Source organism: Lithobates pipiens, unplaced genomic scaffold, assembly GCF_037356315.1.
Source record: "Lithobates pipiens isolate NorthernLeopardFrog02 unplaced genomic scaffold, aLitPip1_a1.2 Scaffold_30, whole genome shotgun sequence".
Lineage (NCBI taxonomy): Eukaryota > Metazoa > Chordata > Amphibia > Anura > Ranidae > Lithobates > Lithobates pipiens.
In genome coordinates, this window is record NW_027507791.1 from 24,633,293 (window position 1) to 24,644,366 (window position 11,074).

General features: G+C 44.8%; 1 pseudogene; it reads right to left on the reverse strand.

The window, feature by feature from the left end:
- Positions 1-4,744: 4,744 nt before the first annotated feature.
- Positions 4,745-5,885, reverse strand: LOC143942029 (stabilizer of axonemal microtubules 4-like; annotated as a pseudogene).
- Positions 5,886-11,074: the final 5,189 nt, after the last annotated feature.

Below are 11,074 nucleotides of genomic sequence, written 5' to 3' on the forward strand. Positions count from 1 at the left end.
GCAATAATCCCCTTCTCTCTGTGGTCGCGTCGCGCTGCCGTTCTGATCAGTCTCGGCTGTCACTCACAGCTGAGCAGAGTGAAGCCGCCTCCCCCTCCTGCATGCACAGCACTGTGTAGACAAGGAGCCGGAGACTGATCAGAACGGCGCGACGTGAGTCACGCGACCACAGAGAGAAGGGGATTATTGCGCCGGGTCCCGGATCACTGAGCCGTCAGGTGTCACTCCACTCGAGTGCTGCTCGCACCTCCCCCCTGCAATGCTGCTGCCTTGGGCTCGAGGTACACTATGGGTCCTTAGGGGAGGCTGTGCACTGTAGGGGGGTTCTTTACTGTGGTGGGTCCTGCACTGTAGGGGGGTCTGCACTGTAGGGGGGTCCTGCACTGTAGGGGGTCCTGCACTGTAGAAGGGGTCCTGCACTGTAGGGGGTCTGCACTGTAGGGGGGTCCTGCACTGTAGGGGGTCCTGCACTGTAGAAGGGGTCCTGCACTGTAGGGGGTCTGCACTGTAAGGGGGGTCCTGCACTGTAGAAGATGTCCTGCACTGTAGGAGGGGTCCTGCACTGTAGGGGGGGTCTGTACTGTAGGGGAAGATTTGGCACTGTAGGGGGGTCTGTACTGTAGGTGAGGAGTCTGTACTGTAGGGGGGTCTGCGCTGTAAGGGGAGGGGACTGTACTGTAGGAGGGTCTGCACTGTGGGGGGGGGGTCTGTGCTATAAGGTGGAGGGGTCTGTACTGTAGGAGGGTCTGCACTGTAGGGGAGGATTCTGTACTGTAGGGGGGTCTACACTGTAGATGGGGGTCTGTATGGTAGGGAGGGGGGTCTGCACTGTAGGGGGTCTGTGTAACATGCAGACAGTCCAGAGCTTTGAGGGGCTGTGTAATGTTAAGGGGTGCAGAGGTGCAGGGTGCTGTGTAATGTAAAGGGGTCCAGAGGTACAAGGGCTGTGTAATGTAAAGGGGTCCAGAGGTTCAGGGTGCTGTGTAATGTAAAGGGATCCATAGGTACAAGGGCTGTGTAATGTAAAGGGGTCCAGAGGTACAAGAGCTGTGTAATGTAAAGGGGTCCAGAGGTGCAGGCTGCTGTGTAATGTAAAGGGGTCCAGAGGTGCAGGCTGCTGTGTAATATAAAGAGGTCCTTAGGTGTAAGGTCCTGTGTAATGTAAAGGGGTCCAGAGGTGCAGGGTGCTGTGTAATGTAAAGGGGTCCAGAGGTGCAGGGTGCTGTGTAATTTAAAGGGGTCCAGAGGTGCAGTTGTGGAGAGGGGGGGGTACACAGTAGTGACAAAAAGATATTGAAGGATGCAGAGGTATGCAGGGGACACAGTGGGTGTTTTTACATTTTATGGTGGGGGGGGTGCCAGATATAGGATCTGCCCCGGGTGCCAAATGCTCTAGGTATGCCCCTGGCTCTCTGCTAGGAACACTGATAAAAGGACTAGGCTCTGCTAGGGGACACTGATGTATGGACTGGGCTCCACTGGGGACACTGATGTATGGACTGGACTCCACTGGGACACTGATATATGGACTGGGGCTCTGCTGGGGACACTGATGTAAGGACTGGGGCTCTGCAGGGGACACTGATGTAAGGACTGGGGCTCTGCAGGGGACACTGATGTAAGGATTGGGCTCCGCAGGGGACACTGATGTAAGGACTGGGCTCCGCAGGGGACACCATATGTAAGGACTGGGGTCTGCTGGGGACACTGATGTAAGGACTGGGGCTCTGCTGGGGACATTGATGTAAGGACTGGGCTCCATTTGAGACACAGATGTAAGGAGGGACTGGGGGTTAACTGGGGACACTGATGTAAGGACTGGGGCTCCGCTGGGGACACCAGATGTAAGGACGGACTCTGCTGGGTGCACCTTATATGAGGACAGTCTCTGCTGAGAATGCCTTATGTAAGGAGGGACTCTGCTGGGGGCACCTGGTGTAAGGACAGACTCCTCTGGGGGCACCTGATGTAAGGAGAGACTCCGATAGGAGCACCTGATGTAAGGACAGACTCAGCTGTGGACACCTGATGTAAGGATGGACTCTGCTGGGGGCACCTGTTGTAAGGACAGACACCACTGGGGGCACCTAATGTAAGGACAGACTCTTCTGGGGGCACCTGATGTAAGGAGGGACCTAATGGCATCTGGTGACAGGCGATGTGGCAAGTGACACACTCAGGGCTCCCACTGATTCAGCATTATGGTGAGTATTCAACCCCTTCACTGCCAGTGTCATTTACAAAAGAATCAGTGCATTTATATAGCACTGATTGCTGTATAAATGACAATGGTCCCAAAAATGTGTCAAAAATGTCCGATGTGTCCGCCATAATGTCGCAGTCACAATAAAAATTGCTGATCGCCACCATTACTAGTAAAAAAAAAAATATTAATAAAAATGCCATAAAACTATCCCCTATTTTGTAAACGCTATAACTTTTGCGCAAACCAATCAATAATCGCTTATTGCGATTTTTGTTTTACCAAAAATATGTAGAAGAATACCTATAAACTGAGTGAAAAAACGTTTTTTTTATATATTTTTGGGGGATATTTATTATAACAAAAAGTAAAAAATAATGTGTTTTTTTCAAAATTGTCGCTCTATTTTTGTTTATAGCGCAAAAAATAAAAACCGCAGGGGGGATAAAATACCACCAAAAGAAAGCTCTATTTGTGGGAAAAATAGGACTTCAATTTTGTTTGGGAGCCACGTCGCACGACCGCGCAATTGTCAATTAAAGCGACGCAGTGCCGAATCGCAAAAAGTGGTCTGGTCTTTGACCAGCAAAATGGTCCGGTCTGTAAGTGGTTAATTTATGGGTAATATTATAGAAAGAAAGAGGGGGCAAAAATAGAAGCCAACATGAAATGCCTATCTTTAGCAACCAATCAATGTTTAGGTTTGATTTTCTGGGAAAAAAGAAACAAGAAACCTTGACTGGTCACTATAACTCATTATTTTCCCCTCTTCTAGTTACTGTATAAAGTATTTACAATCTCTCCAAGCTTCGGAGCCTATATCAGAATCCCAATGCCCATTCAGGGACCTGCTTGTGCCTATAGAACGATGTCTTCTGGGTATTCCAAGGCTGTGGAAAGGAACAGATAAGCAGAGAACAAGCCTTTTGCATAATGCGGATGAGTTTTCTGGACAAATATGTAATAAATGGCACCACATCTGTCACAACGCCAACGATTTTTCACTGTACTCAATATTGCAAACGTTTGATGTATGTCTTTTTCATCCGCAGCATGTTTATCAATCTGCTTCTACAACGACTTCACCGGGACATCCATAGATAACCAATTATGTTCAAAAATAATGCACTCCTTGCTATATGAACTCCATACATCCAAATGGGCTTTTATTGTCTCTTTTATTTTTTTTATTTTTATTTTTTGCTGGAAGTACACAGGAAAATCAATAAATCTTTACCGTCAAAGTTTTTGTCGACTTTTGTCAACCCAACTTTGCTACTGCTTCGGGCCAAGAATTTCATCTAAATATTATTGAATTCCAGAGCGACATTAGTATGCAGGCATATTTACAATAACACAGCCATTACAACTCAATCAGAAGCTGATTTCAGGCAGAATTATGCAGAATTAAATCTTGCAGGATTCAGATTATTAAAAATCAGAGACTCAATAAAGGCCTTGCCGGAGTCCCATTTATCAAGAGACTACGAGCACCTTCGTCGACACTGACTTTTTCATATATATTCTGCAAGAATTTGCATGCATTTTAAAAGATCAGAGTTTAATTCGCGTGGCATCCGAATAACAATGCCGCATCACAAAGAGGCAATCGAAGCGGCTTTCAAGTCTGCTCTTTCCTCTTTATTTTACATCTCCTGTTGGAGATATAATAATTCTTGTTTGTGGTCCACAATGGGCATAAATAAATCAAGATGATCAGATTCATTCCCTCATTTATACAGCAGAAAATACCATCTTCTGTTAAGACTTTAGTGCTTTGGAATTTCAATAGGCAGTGAGGAGCTAACTGCATAAAATAAAACCTTTTAACGAAAACGATGGACGGGTCAGCCCACCCAAAAAATGATTGTTTTATAACAAACAACACATGTTACAGTCTGATTGTATAATATCTATAGAATCTTCAACGTCTATGACATATGAGAGCTTACTAAAATAATTAAATAAAATGTATATCTGATCAGTAAGGCAACCGTACTATATAGTTGTTGGTGAATCTGAAGCACATTGCCCAATAAAATTCTAAAAACGCGATGAGCTAAAACAACTTCAAGTAGAACTATAGGCAAAACGTTTTTGTTTTTTTTGTGAATTGTTTTTTATTTCAGTTTTTGAGCCTCACCTCCTAAATTTAGGCTTAACGAGTAAGTAAACCCTGATGGGTTTACTTCCTCTTTGATTCCCTGCAAAGGTAAAGCATAATGGACTACTATGCATCGCATCGAATCGCACAGTAGCCCATTATGTGTCACTTACCTGACACAGGAGCCAGCGAAATCACCGCTGTCCCCTGTAGTCCGGCGCATCCATCTTCTCGGTGGGTCTCGCTGCTCCGCCGCTGTCATTCGACAAAGCCGCGATGACGCCAATCGCGGCATATCGCCGTAGACAGCGGTGCCTGTATTTTAGCAAATATCTCCAAAACCATGTAGGTTTAGGAGATATTTCTTGGACCTACAGGTAAGCCTTAATCTAGGCTTACATGTAGGTCAAAGTTGGTTGTAAGGGTTTACAACCACCTTAAATGGCAGTTTTGTGTATTTCATGATTTACGGAGAAGCCACTGCGGAGTTGATTCTGAATTCCAAAACAAGTTAAGCCTTCACGATCTTTCCCATGTGGTGCTAGATCTATGAACCTTTGGTTGTAATTGGTCAGGTAATGTTTTGGAGGCTCCTTCTGAGGCTGCATGTACTTCAGATTATTGTTACTGAATCCAGATGGTTCCTCCTTCCCCAACATAATACTCTTCCTAAAAGATCATCCTGCTTCATGCTGTTGCCAGGTCTGGAGTCATCAGGCAGGGAACTGGTATGGAGTACTTGATCTGTTTCTCTAGTGAAGCCACTGTCTCTTTCAGAGCTTCTGGAAGTGGCTCTCTTCCCTGCAATAAGGAGCTTGGCAGAAAATTGGTCTTGGTGTTACTGAGTGCTATCAGGCAGTGATATCCCTTTGGCACACAGTGCTGTGAATGTGGATCATGGGTAATGGGTTCCATGGCTGACCCCTCAGTGAATCCTGAATTTTCCACATCGCTCCGATAACAGAATTGTGAAAGGTGCCTGTATGATGAGGTTATTGTACATTTAATTTGGTTTTTTATTCTGTGAACATAAAAGATGGACCATGTCAGAGATTTTCAACCTAAGGGGAGCCTTTTCCATGATGCATAAGCGGCAGAGGTTGATGTTGTGGTGGGATGCCAGCAATAACTCCAGAGCTGTGATCCCTTGTGTTAAAATGCACAGTCTTCACAGCTCTGGATTTAGGTATGGTGACTTCACTGCTCCCGATGAATTCACTTTGTGGAGAGGAGAGTGTGTGGGACAACGGTTCTGTTCCTGTCACATTTTGGTGAGGTACAAAATCTCTGTTGATTGTTGTTGGTAATTGATGTGTAATTGTTCCTCGGCATTAACCCGATAGATGGGTTATTCTTCCGGTCCATGTTGGGTGAATAGTATACAGCCAGTTGGAAGCTTGATTGGTACCCTGTGCTGTGGTGGGTAAGAATCCCAGGATGGTGGACACCACCTGGAACAAACTGTGGGCGACCATACAAGCTGTTGTAGTTGGTATAATAGATGTTCAGAGGGTCACAGATTCCTCTAGAACTGCCCCGAATCCCCAGAGACAAATTGCCTATTGGAAGCGGCCCCATTGTAATGGCAGGTGGTATAATAGACGTTCAGAGGGTCACAGATTCCTCTAGAACTGCCCCGAATCCCTGAAGACAAATTGCCTATTGGAAGCGGCCCCATTGTAATGGCAGGTGGTATAATAGACGTTCAGAGGGTCACAGATTCCTCTAGAACTGCCCCGAATCCCCGGAGACAAATTGCCTATTGGAAGCGGCCCCATTGTAATGGCAGGCTTGAATAAAAAAAAATGAATTTCAATTTTTTTTCATTTTTAATAGAGTAAGGGAAGGTTATAACCCTTGTTGGTTCATTTTTTTTTTTTTTTGTCATCTGTGCTCCATTGAGGAGATTTACCTTCACTTTCTGTTCCAAAGCCAAAATAGGAAGTGACAGGAAATCCCTGTAAATTAAGGGAATCCCTTGGGAATCCCCAGGCCACCAAAACGAGTGTCCCCATTGGAAGATCTCCCTTCTATTAGATTGTAAGCTCTAATGAGCAGGGCCCTCTCATTCCCCTTGTCTTGAATTGTATTGTATTGTAATGTCTACCCCAATGTTGTAAAGCGCTGCGTAAACTGTCGGGGCTATATAAATCCTGTATTATAATAATAATAATAATAATAATTGTCTTGCTTTTAATTCTGCATGCTGATTGTACTTCCTGGGGCACAAATAGCCAATTGAAGACATGTTTGTCCACTATATGGTCAGAAGTTATGTGGATACACTTCTAAAAATCTTTTGTTGCTTTAAGTTAATATTATAGCATACAAAGACCTTTTAGACCAGCAGTCGCCAACCTCGCCCAACACCAAGGACTGCCTCGTGGAAGACAACCCCGCTTCGGACTGGGGAGGGGTGCAGCTTAGTATGAAGGTCCCCATGGTAATCTCTCTGTCCTATAAACCGTAGCGGTGTCACCAGTGTTTCATGAGGATCCTGTCCCCAACATGGCTTTCCTTCCTTCCCTTCTCTTTCTTCTCCACCTTCTTCTCATCTCTCTTCCTCTTCTTCCCATGTGCTGCTGAGATGACCACAGAGAGGAAGGGGAGTATTGGTGCTGGTAGAAGAGGAGCGGGTTCTTTTGGTGATCGGAAGGTGGAGGTGCAAGTTGTGCTGGCTCGCTCGCCTGCATTGCAGCCTGCCCCCCCCCCCCCCGCACTGATCCGGCACCGATCCACATTTGGGGGTTGGGGACCTCTGTTTTAGACAATTGTACACTTCTACCCTTGTGGTAGTAGTTTATGGAGGGCCCCTTTCTGTTTCAGCATAACTGTGCCTCTGTGTACAAAGCCAGCTCTATAAAGACATGGTTTGATAAATTTGGTGTGGAGGAGCTCAAGCAGCCTACACCGAGCCCTGACCTCAAGCCATCTTTGGAAATAGAATGCCAAATGGAAGTCAGGTCTTCTCCTGCAACATCAGTACCTGACATTACAAATGCTCTTTTGCCTTAATGGGCACAAATTTCCACAGACACCCTCTAAAATCTTGTGGACAGCCTTCCCAGAAGCTTGAAGGCTGATATAGTAACAAATGGTGGAAGGTGGGGCAACTCCATATATTAATGACCATAGATTGAATGGGATGTCCAGCAAGTTTCTATAGGCGTGATGGTCAGGTGTCCACAGTTTTTTAGACATATATATTGCATATAAATTCTGATCATGAAAATTTGACAAACAACCCAAAGTGAAAAAAATATTTTGCAAACTGAAAATACATTTTAGTTTACCATTTAAACTAAACCTGTTAAAAAAAAAAAAAAAGGGCAATTGAATAAATACATATGTAGATGTTACCTTTAATGAAAACCGCATATCACACCAAATTGTAGAGCCAGAAATCTGGGCAGTTTAAATAATATGCAAATCGTGACTTGACTAAAAGTCAAGCTTGGCACCACCATCACTTGCCTCAGTCTAGTCCCAACCTTTTGGTCCTTTATTGAAAATAAATGCCTGTTTGACCAGTTTGGAGATTTAAGAGGCAGGGCCAAGCTCAACCTTTCCATAAAACATTAAGATTTTCATATAATTTCAGAGTGATGCTTACTTACATGTTCTTTGTGCTTTTATGAGATCTGTGATGTTCTATGACCCGATGCAATGGGTTCATTGGCCTTTGTCATTGTAAAAGTAATTAGAAACTTCCTTGAAGAGCTCTGCATTAGATTATATTGTGAAGGTGTTGGGAAGGACCACTGGCACGGTGGAAAAATTATTTTCTTCTCTGATTGGACAAGGTGGAGCCATTCTTTGAATGGCGTCCATGCTGAATGGCCAACCCCCTGATTTCAGAATACAGCAGGGTAGCCACTCAGCATGGAAGTAAGTGGAGATGACTGGAATGTCTACTACAGTGAGGTGCAGATTCTAGAGGGATCTCCCAGGTATGGCATATGCATGTTACAGGTATGGTATATGCAAGCTAGACAAACGTAAAAATGGCATACATTGAATTCTTCTTTAAAGTTTATTTAAACATGAGAACCAAATGCAATATCTTGCCGTTTACCAGTATTTAGAAGATTATGACTGCATTCAGTTTCTTGTTTCAGGCTTAAAGAGGAAGTAAACCCTGAGGAGTTTACTTCCTCTTTCATTCCCTGCAAAGGTAAAGCATAATGGACTACTATGCATCGCATAGTAGTCCATTATCTGTCACTTACCTGACACAGGAGCCAGCGAAGTCACCGCTGTCCCCTGTAGTCCGGCGCATCCATCTTCTCGGTGGGTCTCGCTGCTCCGCCGCTGTCATTCAGCGAAGCCACGATGACGTCACTCCCGCGCATGCGCACAGGAGCCGCCACTCGCGGCATATCGCCGTTGACCGCGGCGCGCCCAGTGCGCCTACGCACTGCTGTCTACAGCGCATGCGCTGTAGACAGCGGTGCCTGTCTTTCGGCAAATATCTCCTAAACCGTGTAGGTTTAGGAGATATTTCTTGGACCTACAGGTAAGCCTTAATCTAGGCTTACCTGTAGGTCAAAGTGTGTCGTAAGGGTTTACAACCACTTTAAAACATTTTCAGAAAGTGCAGAAATACCTGTTGATCTTTCCAGTAATGAAGTATCCTTGCCACTTCATTTGAGCTTAAAGCATAACTAAAATCAAAACTTTTATTTTAAAGTTTTGAATATAGTGGAGAGGGATTAGAACATCTGTATTTACTGCTGTCTGAGCCCCCGTTCACCTATATTTCCTGTTTACTGCTGTAATTGAAAGTGATAGTAATGGAAAATCCCACATTTTTAGGTTGACACCAGAACAGTAATAGAGGGGAAATCTTCCAATGGGAGCATTAGTTCCGGTAGCCCTGGTGACACCCCAGGATTTCCTCACTTCGAGGGATTTCCTTTCAATTCCTGTTTTGGCTATGGCTCAGGAAGTGAAGGGAAATTTCCCCTATGGGACACAGATAGCAAAAAAAAAAGGGGGGGGGGGGTGTTGATTCTCCCTTAGCCTGGGTTCACACTGCCATGACTTTTGTGCAACTTTGAATCCGATATCCCTATGCAACTTCATTACGGCTTGCATACGACTTCTTTAACAGGAGTTAATGTAAGTCATACTGAATAGGGATGAGCCGAACACCCCCCGGTTCGGTTCGTACCAGAACTTTCGAACGGACCCCACGTTCGTTACGAACGTTAGAACCCCATTGAAGTCTATGGGACTCGAACGTTCGAAATGAAAAGTGCTAATTTTAACGGCTAATATGCAAGATACTGTCCTAAAAAGGGTTTGGGGACCTGGCTCCTGCTCCAGGGGACATGGGTCAATGCCTAAAATGTTTTTAAAAATGGCCGTTTTGGCGGGAGCACTGATTTTAATGACGATTAAAGTGGAAAAAAAAAGTGAAATATTCCTGTAAATATGGTGCCTGGGGGGTGTCTGTAGTATGCCTGTGAAGTGCCACATGTTTCCCGTGTTTAGAACAGTCCCTGCACAAAATGACATTTAACGGAAATAACACCATTTAAAACTGCTTGCGGTTTTAATGTTATATCTGGTTCCTGCAATATGGTTGAAAATCATTGAGAAAAATGGCATGGGTAGCCCTCCCTGCCCATTACCAGCCTATTTGGGTCTTGTATGCATATTAAGGGGAACCCTGTACCCATATTAAAAAAAGGAAATGCGTGTGGCCCCCAGGCCCTATATACTCAGAACAGCAGTATACAGGCGGTGCAAACAAGACAGGGACTGTGTAGGTTTGTTGTGTTAAGTTGAATCTGTTTGTAATTTTCAAATGGTACATTTTTAAAGTGTAGCTCCAGTCAAAAAAACGATTTTTAAGCTTTTTGGAAAACATAGGGAAGGGTTATCACCCCTGTATAATTTGTTTTGTCGTCCATCTTTTTTCATCTCACTTGCTGTTGTCTCCTTCCGTTTGCAAGTAGGAGATGTTTGTAAGTTGGATGTTTGAAAGTAGGGGCCTGCCCTATATGCTCTGCAGAAATGGCGGAACAAGGTGTTGGTTTTGCCACAACATTGTAAGCCCTCAAAGTGACTCTTGGTGGGCGCTGGAGCGCCCTGCTGTGAACGATTATATCAAGAATTGTAATTACATGCCATTGTTGAACAGTGGTAGAAAAATTGACCTTTGGTGGTTGTGGTGCTGGTGCCACAACACTATAAGTCCTCACCGTTACTCTGGGTGGGCACAGGAAGGGGCCCTCCTGTGAAATATTATATCAAGAATTGTAATTACATGTCCCTGTTAAACAGGGGCAGAAAAATTGGGCCTTAAGCACTGCTGCTGGTGCCACCACACTGCAACCTCTTCCATATACTCTAGTTTTATTGCTGGAATTAGCCCTGCTGCAAAGCATTGCATCAAAAATTGTACTTAAACGCCCCTGTTAAACAGGGGCAGAAAAATTGGGCCTTAGGCACTGGTGCTTGTGCCACCACACTGCAACCTCTGCCATATATTCTAGTTTTATTGCAGGAATTAGCCCTGCTGCAAAGCATTGCATCAAAAATTGTACTTAAACGCCCCTGTTAAACAGGGGCAGAAAAATTGGGCCTTAGGCACTGGTGCCACCACACTGCAACCTCTGCCATATACTCTAGTTTTATTGCAGGAATTAGCCCTGCTGCAAAGCATTGCATCAAAAATTGTACTTAAACGCCCCTGTTAAACAGGGGCAGAAAAATTGGGCCTTAGGCACTGGTGCTGGTGCCACCACACTGCAACCTCT